Here is a 13,078-nt window from a genome sequence, read left to right as displayed (position 1 = left end):
CATGGTAGCAAGATCTTTCCTATTGAGCTCTTCAATATATAATTTCTTGATCTTTCATTCCAGTGACATTTGCACTGAGCACACTGGGCTACAGGCAGTAGTCTTCATTCGTGCTGGTACTGGATAGAGTTTTATAACAAGCTCCTGTGACCCAGCTGCTCAACAAAAGGCATGAGAAAAGGCCATTTGGCCCACCAAAACCTGCCCATCCAGTAGTCAAGCTGTTCTACATTAGCCTCTGGCAGTTTTGAATGCTTTTAACACCTCCATCATGACTGTTGTTCTGAATTCATGTTTAACCAATTTATGAGTTATAGCTCGATCATCCTACCTTATTTTAAAGTATGACTCACAATTTTCTTGGCTAGAGGGTTGCCTAATGAACCAGAGGACAAGTGAAAAAGAAAAAAGTTCGATGCAGCGAGTTATGATCTGGAATGTGCTGCCTGAAGGGAAGGTGGAAGCAGATTCACTAGCAACTTTCAAAAGGGGATTGGATATATCCTTTAAAGGGAAAAATTATCAAGGCTATGGCGAAAGAGCAGGGCAGTGGGACTAATGGATAGCTCTTTCAAGAGCCACCACAGGCACAATGCACCAAATGAGCTTCTCTTTTGCGGTATGTTTCTAAGTCACTTATTGTTTTATGTATTTCAGCAGGTCCTCTGTTAACAATTTTTTTTTTCTCTCTGGTGTTGAGATGGATGCCTGGAATTTCTGTGGAGGTTCTGCATGGCCAGTGTAACTTTGCTGAAAGTTTGGCAGAACGCTTAAATTAAACTGGTTTATCAGTCAAAGTTGCGCAATGGAGGGAATTCCCCACCCCTGCCCTGCCGAGGCTGGCAAGAACTCTTTCAACTCATCTGCTATTTGAGGGAAGAATTATAATTTGATTCATCTGATTGCTGTTTGTGGGACCTTGTGCGCAAAATCACAGAATCTCAGAATTGTTACAGCTCAGAAAGAGGTCATGTGGCCCATCGTGTCTGCACCTGCTCTCCAAATGAGCAATGCACTTAGTGCCATTCTCCTGCCTTCTGCATGTAACCCTGCACATTCTTCCTTTTCAGATAATACCCAATTTCCTCTTGAAGGCTCGATTGAACCTGCATCCACTACATGCAGGCAGCGAATTCCAGATCCTAATCACTCGCTGCGTGGTTCCTATGTTTGCTACAAAATGGCAGTGTCTATTCTTTAAATAAGTCATTAAATGGCTGTGAAAAGCTTCTGGATGTTTTGGGGATGTAAAGGCTTGATATAAATTCAGGCTCTTTCTTCCTTTCTCAAATCTTTTGTCTATCATGCAACTGTCAGATGCCAGAAATGTAAAAGAATGTCATTAAGCAGAAAGAAAGTCAAGCATTTCATCCCAGCTCTTCTGATCTGGGATTGCTAACCTGTAATAGATCTCAGGAATTTCAAAGCAGGTACAATTATGCCCAGATTCCCTCAGAGGGTATTTGAGGAGTAACCTTTAAGGGATAGGCTAGGTCAGTCACTAGACTGCACTCCAGGTCTTAAGCAAGAAATGCCACAGGAAGATTAAGCTGAAAAGACAGTAACAGTGGTAAACTCAAACTTCTGCTGTTATAACATTAAAGACCCATGCAGCAGGATATACAGCCCTTTTTATTTTGTTTAATATCTTCACTAGAAACATTGAGGCTAGCTGCTGTCTCATAAATAACCCAAAGATTTCCATTCAAATATTCAGTTCAAATGAAGGAAAAATGAAACCCATGCTTCATTTTCCATGTTGTTTAGTTTCTTAACACTCAAGGATCCTGTTACAGTGCAATACAAAGAATGATTGTGTAGAATATTTTGTTGCCTATACGTGATCTCATTTTAATGAATCCAAGAAAATATTTGTACATGAGGCAAAAAAAAACTGTTCGAAAAACAAGTGCAAAGAAGTCTGCATAGATTTGGAATGCTTTTAGTCACTCATGGTAATTATTTTGTTCGTTCATAGAAAATCCTTTGTAAAAATACTGTAATCAGGTTCACTGGTTTATTGTGACTGTAAATCCAATTATGTATAGATGTGTAATATGTGAACAGAAAATACCAGAAATGCTCAGGCAGGCATCAGGGGAGAGAGAAACAGAGTTAATGGGATGAATTCTGTTGGGCCAGCAAGGCCCCACAGGTGAGCTGGAAAGCTGGGGGCAACCCTGCCTTGTCTGTTTGTGTTCCAGGTGCATTTTAGGCCCATCTGAATACTAATCAGTCTTTTAAAGGGACTGCAGCCAGCGCCCAAGAACTGCCAGCCAATCGGAGGACCAGCAGCTCTTCAGTCTCAGCAGTGCCACCGGGAGAGATGACCACTGCTGCAACTGCATCCACCTGAGAGGACGCTGTGATGGATGAGTGGGATCCCGGTTTGCTGGGACCAGTCAGGCATGCCCCAGTGAGGGTTGGTGAGGGCTTGAGAAGTGTTGCCACTGGGGTGCCACTTTGTGGGCCATAGAGTGCTCAATGAGGATGAACCACACTCCGCGTCTCCACACAACCCCGCCCCCCAAGCCAGCGGGGAGGCTGTCAGTGTTCACCAAGGCTCACTTGCCGCCAATGCCAACGACAGCAGGAAGTGGCCCTTCATTGGCCACTGCAGTGGCATTATTGGCCCCTGGGGAGGAGGGCCATCCTTCACCTTCCCTGTCATCCCTTGCCCTTTTACAGGCTCCAATACCTCCCAGTCCATCCCTAGAGGGCTGGTAAAAATCCAGCCCAACTTTTCAGGTTGGTGACCTTGCAGCAGAACTTCTGCTTTTTATTTCCATGGGATTCCCGGGTTTTTAAACTGGTGTTTTGGCGATCATATTCGATGAATCCACCCATTTCTAATCAGGAAACTGGTTTATGGTAACTGAATAAATCAAATTCCATTGTCGTTGATGGGATATTTGGATGAGTGCATCCTGTGACCTGTCCATTTCTCAGTAAAAACTTTAGCTGTAATCATGGATAAGTGTTAATGAGTAATTAATGCTGTCGAGTTATGACACTGTGCTTAAATGGTGAAAGTTCTCTGAAAATGTTTTGTCACAAAAAATTAAATGATTGCTTCAGCAATGTGAAGCCAGCAGATAATCTGTTATTGTACAACTGGAAATTAAGAGTGCCTTTAGAGTTACCCATTATAGTAATAACAGAGAATGGGAAGACAGCATTACACTTGTCTTAATTTTGTGTAACCCAGATGTGCTTCCTAAGTATTTTAATGAGTCAAGGAATATAGAATGACACTTCAGCAGTAGACTGGTTGAGACCCATAAGATTAGTTACCTGCATTGGCAGTTTTAGTTTTGCTGCAACTATACTGTTGGTGAATATTCCAACTGCTGCACTGCTTGATGCATGAAGTAAGGGGGGAGAAGGCAGGCTGAATGGCCCACTTCTGTGCTGTTAAAAAAACTCAACTGGATTTCAAATTCACATAATTCTGAATCCGGCTTCAAGTATAAACCTCAGCTTTTGCTCGTTAACCATTTTTAGGGGCAATTGCTTGGCTTGTTACTGAGAGCTGTCACTATGCTATTGCATAATGTCTAGCATTAATAGTGGTGTGATATTTCCTCCACACTCCAATCAGGGAGAGGCCCTTTTTATTTTCCGGCTCACAGCTTTATGGTTCCAGGCAACAAGTAAGGAAAGTGAGAATACAATTAAGCCTTTCTTGCTGATTGCTGAAAAGAGAGGTGTTGTCAAAGCTTTTCATCTTACACTCATCAGGACCAACACAAGAATGACAAATTTCAAATGATCACAACAGCTTATACTACAGGAGAAAAGGGCGTTGATTGGTTGGCAAGTAAACTCTGATTGGCTGATGCATTATCACGGAGAAAGCAACAGCTCCCCAAGTTCCTGGGTAATTAAAAAAATGCGCAGGGCTTGAACATATTCCTTTTGTTTGCAGAGAATGGGTCCCTATGTATGAACGTATGTCGCATCCAACAAATGTAAACTTTACGAGCTCGACTGAGTATCTTAAATTGGTTGTTAGTGTAGCTATTAGCACACTCAGGATTGTTCAACAAGTGCTGCCCCATCGCAGAATCAAACCTAGCAGTTGGATGGCCAGTATAAATTGTTGCGGTTGTTTGAAATTTGGCATTCTTGTGTTTGTTCTGATGAGTGCAAGATGAAAAGCTTTGGCATCATATCTCTTTTTTAGCAATACTCAAAGTTCTGTACTACCAAGCAACCATTTTTTGCTGAGTGAGAAGCCCACATTGTTAGGTCTGTTTCTGTAAGTTCCATTCAGAGTGCCTGGAAATCATCAACAGTATAGCATCCAGGGCTGTGAGCCAAGTGCTGGAAAATGGGATTAGAATAGTTAGGTGCTTGATGCTGGCACGAACACGATGGTCCGAAGGGTCTGTTTCTGTGCTGTAAAACTGTGTGACTCTATTCTTGGAAGACTATGGACTTGCATGACCTCAGTATTATGGAGTCTGGCACAGGATTGACTTAGTTCCAAACCACCACTGCCAGTGCCCCATCTTGGAGGCAGCTCCTAAATGGCCTTGCAATTCTGTAACACATTGGGCACAGGCATTGTGGAAAATTATGTTACACTTTAGCTTCATTTGCACCATTCAAACAGAAATGTGATCGGAGTGCTTTATTCTGGCACTGCACAAGATGGATTTGGGCAGTGGTTATTTTATGCTGACACGTTATATGGATGTTTTAGGTATTTATTAAATGCGACTAACTACTGCAAAACTGAACCACTGAACCCTGCACAGCTTCATCAACTTCACTCGCGTCAGAAGCACAGTACATTAAGTTGTAAACTAAAACAGTTGTTATTTCCTTCCATTGACACCTTTATACGATGTATTGTTGTAAGAACAACTGAGATTTATGTAGTGTTTCCTCCTTGTTGATTAGCCGATTGGAATGGTACTTCTTGTTCCAAGTTTCACCTTCCTATGGCATTTCTATAATATTTTGTTTTATATTAAAATTTAAGTTTGCTGAACTGGCCTGCTTCCGTGAACCTGTTGGGACCCACTATATTTTGCATCACATTGCAACCAAAACACGCAAAGTTACACAGAAGATTTAGTATTTAGCTTTTTTCCTCCACTTTTCGCCAAATTTTCTCTCATAACCTCTACTCCTTTTTGCCAGTTACCCTAGTTACAAAGGTGGTCGCCTTTCATGTGGGATTCAGTGCCTGCAGCAGTAATGCTGATGGGAGGCTGGAAAGCTCATAACAACCACGTGTCTCAGCCATATTCAGAAACACCGACAGAATTCACTGCTGATCAGCCGGCTAACAGCCTGACAGTGGGGCTTCTGCACCTTTAAAGATAAAATGTCTACCAACAGGATCCAAGGCCACTGCTGGCACTGCAGCAGGCCTCAGACCAGCATCATGGAGCAGGCCACCCGCTGTGCAGATAAGTTGATTAGACTTGCCAGGATCAATAAGGCAGGTCCAGGCCAGGGTGGGGGAGTGGCAGTGTGTTGTGAAGGGCAAAGGACCTCATACAGTGGGGACAGCCCTTGCTGCCAAGGGGGCCCTCCGTGGAATGCAGAGTGCCCTATCAGGAACCACCCCCCACAGCGCCCTCCCTAAAAGCTCCACAAGTAGGCCACCAGCTTTTATTAGGCAGCCTCCCCACATGGTGTACATCTCAACCGCTGCTGGTATTCTACCAGTGATGGTGAGATGAGGTCCTTAAATGGCCATTAATTGCCCACTTAAAAACCTCAGTTGGCCTCCAAACGGGAAGGCCATCTTTGACCTTCTCCATCCTGACTTAATCAGGTGGATTCAGGAAGGCTACAGGCACTCAGGTTCTCACCTCCTCTCCTAATTCTACAACATCACCCCCTACTTCCCAGCCCACTCTGGAGGTTGGGCAAGAGGGGTGATTAAATTCTGCCCTGTGTCAGAAGCTGTTTTCTGACTGCCAGGCACATGCAAAAACTTGCGAGGAACATGAGCATGTATCCATCACAATGCCAATAGTTCCAAAGAAAGTGCTCATTAAGTCTTCAAAAGGGGTTGTGATGACTGACAAACCAAATGAAAATATAGGCCTTTGGAGGGGTGCAGAAGAGGTTTACCAGAATGATATTGGGGATTGGGACTTCAGTCATTTGAGGAGATTCAAGAAGCTGGGCTTGTTCTCTTTAGAGCAATTTGGCAGTGGTGACATGAGAGATCTTATGTAATAAGTTGTTACGATCTAGAATGCATGCCTGAAAGGGTGGTGGAAGCAGATTTTTAAAAAAATTCATTCATGGGATGTGGGCTTCACTGGCTGAGCCAGCATTTATTGCCCAACCCTAGTTGCCCTTGAGAAGGTGGTGAGCTGCCTTCTTGAACCGCTGCAGTCCATGTGGTGTAGGTACACCCAGAGTGCTGTTAGGAAGGGAGTTCCAGGATTTTGACCCAGCAACAGTGAAGGAACAGCGATATATTTCCAAGTCAGTGACTGGGATGGGAACTTCCAGGTGGTGGTGTTACCATCTATCTGCTGCCCTTGTCCTTCTAGGTGGCAGTGATTGTGGATTTGAAAGATGCTGTCGAAGCAATCTTGGCAAATTCCTGAAGTGCATCTTGCAGATGGTACACACTGCTGCTACTGTGCGTCGGTGGTGGGAGGAGTGAATGTTTGTGGATGTGGTGCCAATCAAGCGGGCTGCTTTGTCCTGAATGGTGTCCAGCTTCTTCAGTGTTGTAGGAACTGCACTCATCCAGGCAAGTGGAGACTTTTCCATCACATTCCTGACTTGTGCATTGTAGATGGTGGACAGGCTTTGGGGAGACAGGAGTTGAGTTACTCATCGCACGACTCCTAGCCTCTGACCTGCTCTTGTAGCCACAGTTTTATTGATAACATTCAAAAAGGATCTGGATAAATACTTGGAGGGAAAAACTACACTACTATGGGGAAAGAATAGGTTAGTGAGATTAATCGGATAGCTGTACCAAAGAGCCAGCACAATCAGCCGAATGGGCATCTACTGTGCTTCGTTATTCTATAATTCAATGTAGCATAAGAAGAGATTTAACAGAGGGGTCCAATATGATGAGGGATTTAGACAGAATAGATTGGTAACCTGAGTCACAGATTTAAGGCAATTGGTGAAAGAACCTGTGAGGAAAAAGAATTTTTTTTACATAATGACTTGTGACAATCTTGCACTGTCCGAAAAAGATGGTGGGAGCATATTCAAAAGTAACTTTCAAAAGGCAATTGAATAAATACCGAAAATAAATAAATCAGGGCTATGGGAAAGGAATGGATGGTGTGGAACTAATTGGATAACTCTGAAGGAGCCAGCAGAGTCACAATGGGCTGAATGGCTTCCATTTGTGCTGTGTGATTCAGTTCCAGCAGATTAAAAGTCAAGAGTAGGAATCACTCCCTAACCTAAGGGCACTGAAGCTCATTGTTGTTCGATTCTGAGACACTTGTTTTTCTTGCAAGAATTAGTACATTGTTTCAGAGGAAGTCAGCAGGATGTGCACATTGGGATGGTTCTTCCTATCTATCTGCCCCTGCTGTCTTTGATTACCTTGGCATCCTACATGGTACAAGACGATCTCCGAAACCATATTGCAGATTTCCGCTAGTTAGGACAAACTATGGAAAATTTTCACCTCCTTTCTGTCACTAACTGAGAAAGCTGACCTCTCGCTGACGTCAAATTAATAACTGGATGCCATCAATCAGGCTTGATTTCTTCATGCTAGCTTTCACCCAAATCATTGCCTGTTGATTCACCATAATTTTCCCTCCTACTCTTCAGAATCTCAGTGCTGCCTCACACTTCCTCTTCAGTTGAACCGCCCATCAACAGGTTTTAAAAGTTTTTGTATTGCATTGAAAATGAAGGTGTGGTTCTTGAGACAAGGAATTCTGACCCTCAGCCTTGCTTGGTCCGTGAGATCTACTGTGCTGAGGTGCTTCTTTCAACCTGCCCTTGGGGGGCCTCACCTTACAAAATTTATCCCGTAACATAACAGCTATGTACAACAACAGCAACAACTTGCATTTCTGTAGCACCTTTAGTGTAGTAAAGTGCTTCGTAGACAAAATTTGACCGTAAGGAGACATTAGAGCAGGTGGCCAAAAGCTTGGTCAATGGTATCGATTTTAAGGAGGATCTTAAATAGGGTTGCCAACTGTCATTAAATGTAATCCTGGAGGTTCCATCACATGATCTGCCAGCCCACCACCTCCCCCCACCCACCCCCCTCTGCAGCCTTTAGTCAGTCAACACATCCACCCTTGTGATGTACTGCCTTCCTACTCCCATTGGAAAGCAAAAAGACTCATTACCCAATTGAATGATGCATGACCGTCAGCTCAAACAACCATTTTTTTCCCGCCATTTTCAGTATTTTTATATCTGGTAAAGAGAAATGTTCAAAGGAAATTTTTTTAAAAAAAATGATCTTTTTTGATGTCCCGATGATTTTTCTCCAGGGTTGCACACAGCAGTGTCCTGGAGATTGATCTTCAATTCCTGGAGACTCCAAGCTAATCCTGAAGGGTTGGTAACTCTAATTTTGAAGTGCATTAGAGAGGTGAGGAGGTTCCCCACTACCATCCTAGTTGAGATAAACTAACCACACTGGGGGCTAATCCCAGAGGCTTCATTAACTGCATAGTTCATAAAGCCACTGGAGGAAAGATGGACTCTGCACTGAGTAAAAAGCAAAAATATATGGAAGCAGCTCCATGCAGCAATCCCAACGGGGATGTGGAGGTGGAGTTCAGATGAGAATTGTAAAATACCTTGAGCTTCATAATTACATATTTAATGTGACTGGTGTTTTTCAGTGATACCGTTGCCCGATTTGTTTGAATCTTATTAAATGGATTATCAGTCAGTGCCTATTATCGTCGTGTTAGCAGATAAGTGAAATGTATTATAAAAAGAACAGTGGAGGTGGATTGACAGAATCTTCTACTTTATATCCCTGCACTGAAATATAAATCAGGCTTCAAAGATAAGACAAGCACCTACATGTTTAGCTTGTTGAGTATGAAAGAACCCATACGTGGTACTGTGTAGGACTTTTTTTATTATTATTCATTCATGGGATGTGGGCGTCGCTGGCTGGGCCAGCATTTATTGCCCATCCCTAGTTGCCCTTGAGAAGGCGGAGGTGAGCTGCCTTCTTGAACCGCTGCAGTCCATGTGGTGTAGGTACACCCACAGTGCTGTTTAGGGAGGGAGTTTCAGGATTTTGACCCAGCGCCAGTGAAGGAACAGCGATATATTTCCAAGTCAGGATGGTGAGTGACTGGGAGGGGAACCTACAGGTGGTGGTGTTCTCTGTGCCTGTTGCCCATGTTCTAGGTGGCAGAGGTCATGGGTTTGGAAGGTGCTGTCAAAGGAGCCTTGGCAAATTGCTGCAGTGTATCTTGTATGTAGTACACACTGCTGCACCGGAGGTAGTGATGTTTACGGTGGTGGATAGGACACCAGTCAAGCAGGCTGTTTTGTCCTGGATGGTGTTGTTCGAACAGCGTTCATCCAGGCAAGAGGAGAGCATTCTATCACACTCCTGACTTGTGCCTTGAAGATGGTGGCTAGGTGGAAAGTCTGGAGGTGAGTTACTCTCCACAGAATTCCCAGTCTCTGACTTGCTTTTGTAGTCACGGTATTTATATGGCTGGTCCAGTTCAGTTTCTGGTCAATGATAATCCCCAGGATGTTGATACTGGGGAATTCAACGATGGTAATGCCATTGAATGTTAGATGGTTAGAATCTCTCTTGTTGGAAATAGTCATTACCTGTCATTTGTGAAGTGTGAATGTTACTTGTCACTTACTAGCTTAAGCCTGGATATTGTCCAGGTCTTGCTACATATTGACACAGACTGTTTCAGTACCTGAGGAGTTGCAAATGATGCTGAACATTGTGCAATCATCAGTGAACATCCCCACTCCTGACCTTATGATGGAAGGAAGGTCATTGATGAAGCAACTGAAGATGGTTGGGCCGAGGACACTACCCTGAGGAACTCCTGCAGTGATGTCCTGGAGCTGAGATGATTGACCTCCAACAACCACAACCATCTTCCTTTGTGTTAGGCATGACTCCAACCAGAAGAGAGTTTTCCCCCTGATTCCCATTGACTCCGATTTTTCCAGGGTTCTTTGGTTAAATGCTGCCCCGATGTCACGAACAGTCACTCTCACCTCGGAAGTTCAGCACTTTTGTGCACACTTGGACTAAGGCTGTAATGAGGTCAGGAGCTGAGTGGCCTTGGCAGAACCCAAACTGGGCATCAGTGAGGAGATTATTGCTGAGTAAATGCCGCTTGATGCCACTGTCGACGACACCTTCCATTACTGTCAATCGAGAGTAAACTGATAGGGCCGTAATCAGCTGGGTTGGATTTGTCCTGCATTTTGTGAACAGGACATACCTGGGCAATTTTCCACAGTGTTGGGGAAGTGCCAGTGTTACAGCTGTACAGGAACAGCTTGGCTAGGGGCATGGCTAATTCTGAAGCACAAGTCTTCGTACTATCACGGGGATGTTGCCAGGGCCCATATATATATCCAGTGCCTTCAGCCTTTATCATATATTCAGTGCCTTCAGCCACTATCATATATCCAGTGGCTTCAGCCATTTCTGGATCTCACATGGAGCGAATTGAATTAGCTGAAGACTGGCATCTGTGGTGCTCGGGCCCTCAGGAGGAAGCTGAGATGAAACATCCTCCTGGCACTTCTATCTGAAGATAACTGCAAATACTTCAGCCTTGTGCTTAAGTGTAATAGATCTGCAGTGAAGATGTATAGGGATGTGAAGGGGAATAATGTTATCACATTAAAATCATCTCACCCATGTCAATCGTTAATATAACATTACCTGCTGCTCATGTGTACACATCTTGAGAATTCCTTTTTATTCATTCACGAGATGTGGGTTTTGTTGGCTGGACCAGCATTTATTGCCCATCCCTAGTTGCCCTTGAGAGGTGGTGGTGAGCTGCTAAATACCTGATGTGGAGAAAAATTGCAGTGCCATGGGGAAAGAGCAGGGGGTGTGAGATGAATCGGATAGCTCTTTCAAAGATCTGGCATAGACACGATGGGCTGAATGGCCTCCTTCTATTACTGCACCATCCTATAATTCTTGTAGTTTAGAAGTCCTTGCAAGCTTTAGATACTTTTTAATCTCTTCTTTAGTTTAGCAATCATTTCAAAGAATACTCCTCTGTGAAGCATTTTGGGACATTCGTCCAAATCAAATTTATAAACATGATTCGTTGCTGTTAATGAGTCACCTGTCAACCACGGGACTTCCAGAAGCTTCTTTGCCTGTTGATTCAGGTGTTTGTTTTACTGAAAAGGCCAGTGTGATATTTTTGATGTTGAAACCATGCTATTACTTTCAGTTGATTGGTAACTGTTTAGTTAATGATCAATGAAAAGATGCCAGTGCTGGTTATATGCCTCCCCCTCTGTTAGAACTGGGATCGTAACCAGGTCAAATGGTTTTCAACAAACCGCCTGACCTCTTGGTCAGATATCGAGTTGGCGCTTAATGTGATTCTGTCCAAGTGTCGGAGTTACAGAAACCAGTGAAATTTGAATGTGTCCAGGACACCATGCTAACACATCATTCAGTGATTCTTTCTTGGTATTATCTTGCAGGCGGATTTGTGGGACAGGTACGTCCATCTTTACTCTCTCGGTACAGTGCTTCTGGAGCAATCTTTATTGCCCCTTTTGACTGTACCTTAGAAAGATCTTGTATTGTTATAGCGTCCTTTACAGCCACAGAACATTCCAAAGCGCTTCACAGCCAATGAAGCACTTTTTCGAAGTCTAGCACATGTTGTAATGTTGGAAAAATGACAGCCAATATTCGCACAGCAAGACCCCAGAAACAACAGTGTAAGAAGTGGCTGGATCACCTGCTTTTCTTAGTGACGTTGTTTGAGGGCTAAAGAGCATCAGGTGCTCTCCTTCCAATAGTGCTGGGGGATCTTTAACATCCATTCAAGTGAATAGATGTCACACTGAAAGAGGTTGGTTGTGGGTTTGGCGTTGTGTAAGATTGTGACATAATAGATAGTTTCAGGACTGGTTTTAGAAGCACAATGGGAGAGTTGAGAAGATTTGTTTTCACGCTGAGGGTGGAGTATGGAATACATTATCACATGTGGGCTGATGACGCTGAATCAATTGCAGGAATATTAATGAATGAGGAAAAAGATTGGGAAGGGGTCTGAATTGCTGATGTAGCACTGCAATGATAGGAGGAATGGGCACCTCCTGTCTGGCAAAATTTAATTCAAGCTTTCATGGTGGGATTTGAACTGAGGCAATCTCTGCATTATGAGTCCAGTAATGTTAGAAATAATCTTCTTCCTCAGTTCTCTGCCCAAAGGCTGGTCCAACGCACAGCTCCGCAACCTCCACCATAGATAGGGCAAGGAGGCAGGTCCTGAACCCACCCCAGGCAGAACAGGGATTGAATCCCGTACTGTTGGCACCAATCAGATCCACACCAGCCAGCCAGAGCCAGCCACCCACCACCATGGAGTCTCAGTTGCCGTGGCAACGTGCAGGTTGTAGGCTGGAATGATGGCAGAGGCTCTGGCGTTCTTTCCATCACATGGCTAACCAGGAATCTCTCCCATTCTCACCACCTGGCAGCCGCCACTGCCGTGTTTTGGAAAGATTTGCAGGTTGATACAGGTTGGCCACATTATGAACGCATCTTCCTTGGCCATCAAGTCCTGGGGTGGGACTCAAACCCAGGGCTTCTGGCTCAGAGGCAGTGACGCTACCCACTGTGTCACAAGACCTCCAACTGCATGGCCATATCCAATATTAGTGAAGCTGTGTCACTTTAGAAAATAAACTCCACTCATCCCTGGTTATGGCTCAGTTGGTACAGCCAACATGCAAATATGGAACTTGCTACTAGAAGGAGTAGTTGAGATGAATAGCAGAGATGCGTTGAAGAGGAAGCTGGATAGGCTCATGAGGAAGAAATTAATTCATGTGGTTAGAGTAAAGGACCAATCGAGATACCATTGTACCATTGGCTGTGTTTTATAGG

This window comes from Carcharodon carcharias, chromosome 4, assembly GCF_017639515.1.
Source record: "Carcharodon carcharias isolate sCarCar2 chromosome 4, sCarCar2.pri, whole genome shotgun sequence".
Lineage (NCBI taxonomy): Eukaryota > Metazoa > Chordata > Chondrichthyes > Lamniformes > Lamnidae > Carcharodon > Carcharodon carcharias.
Note: the sequence above shows the minus strand (reverse complement) of the source record.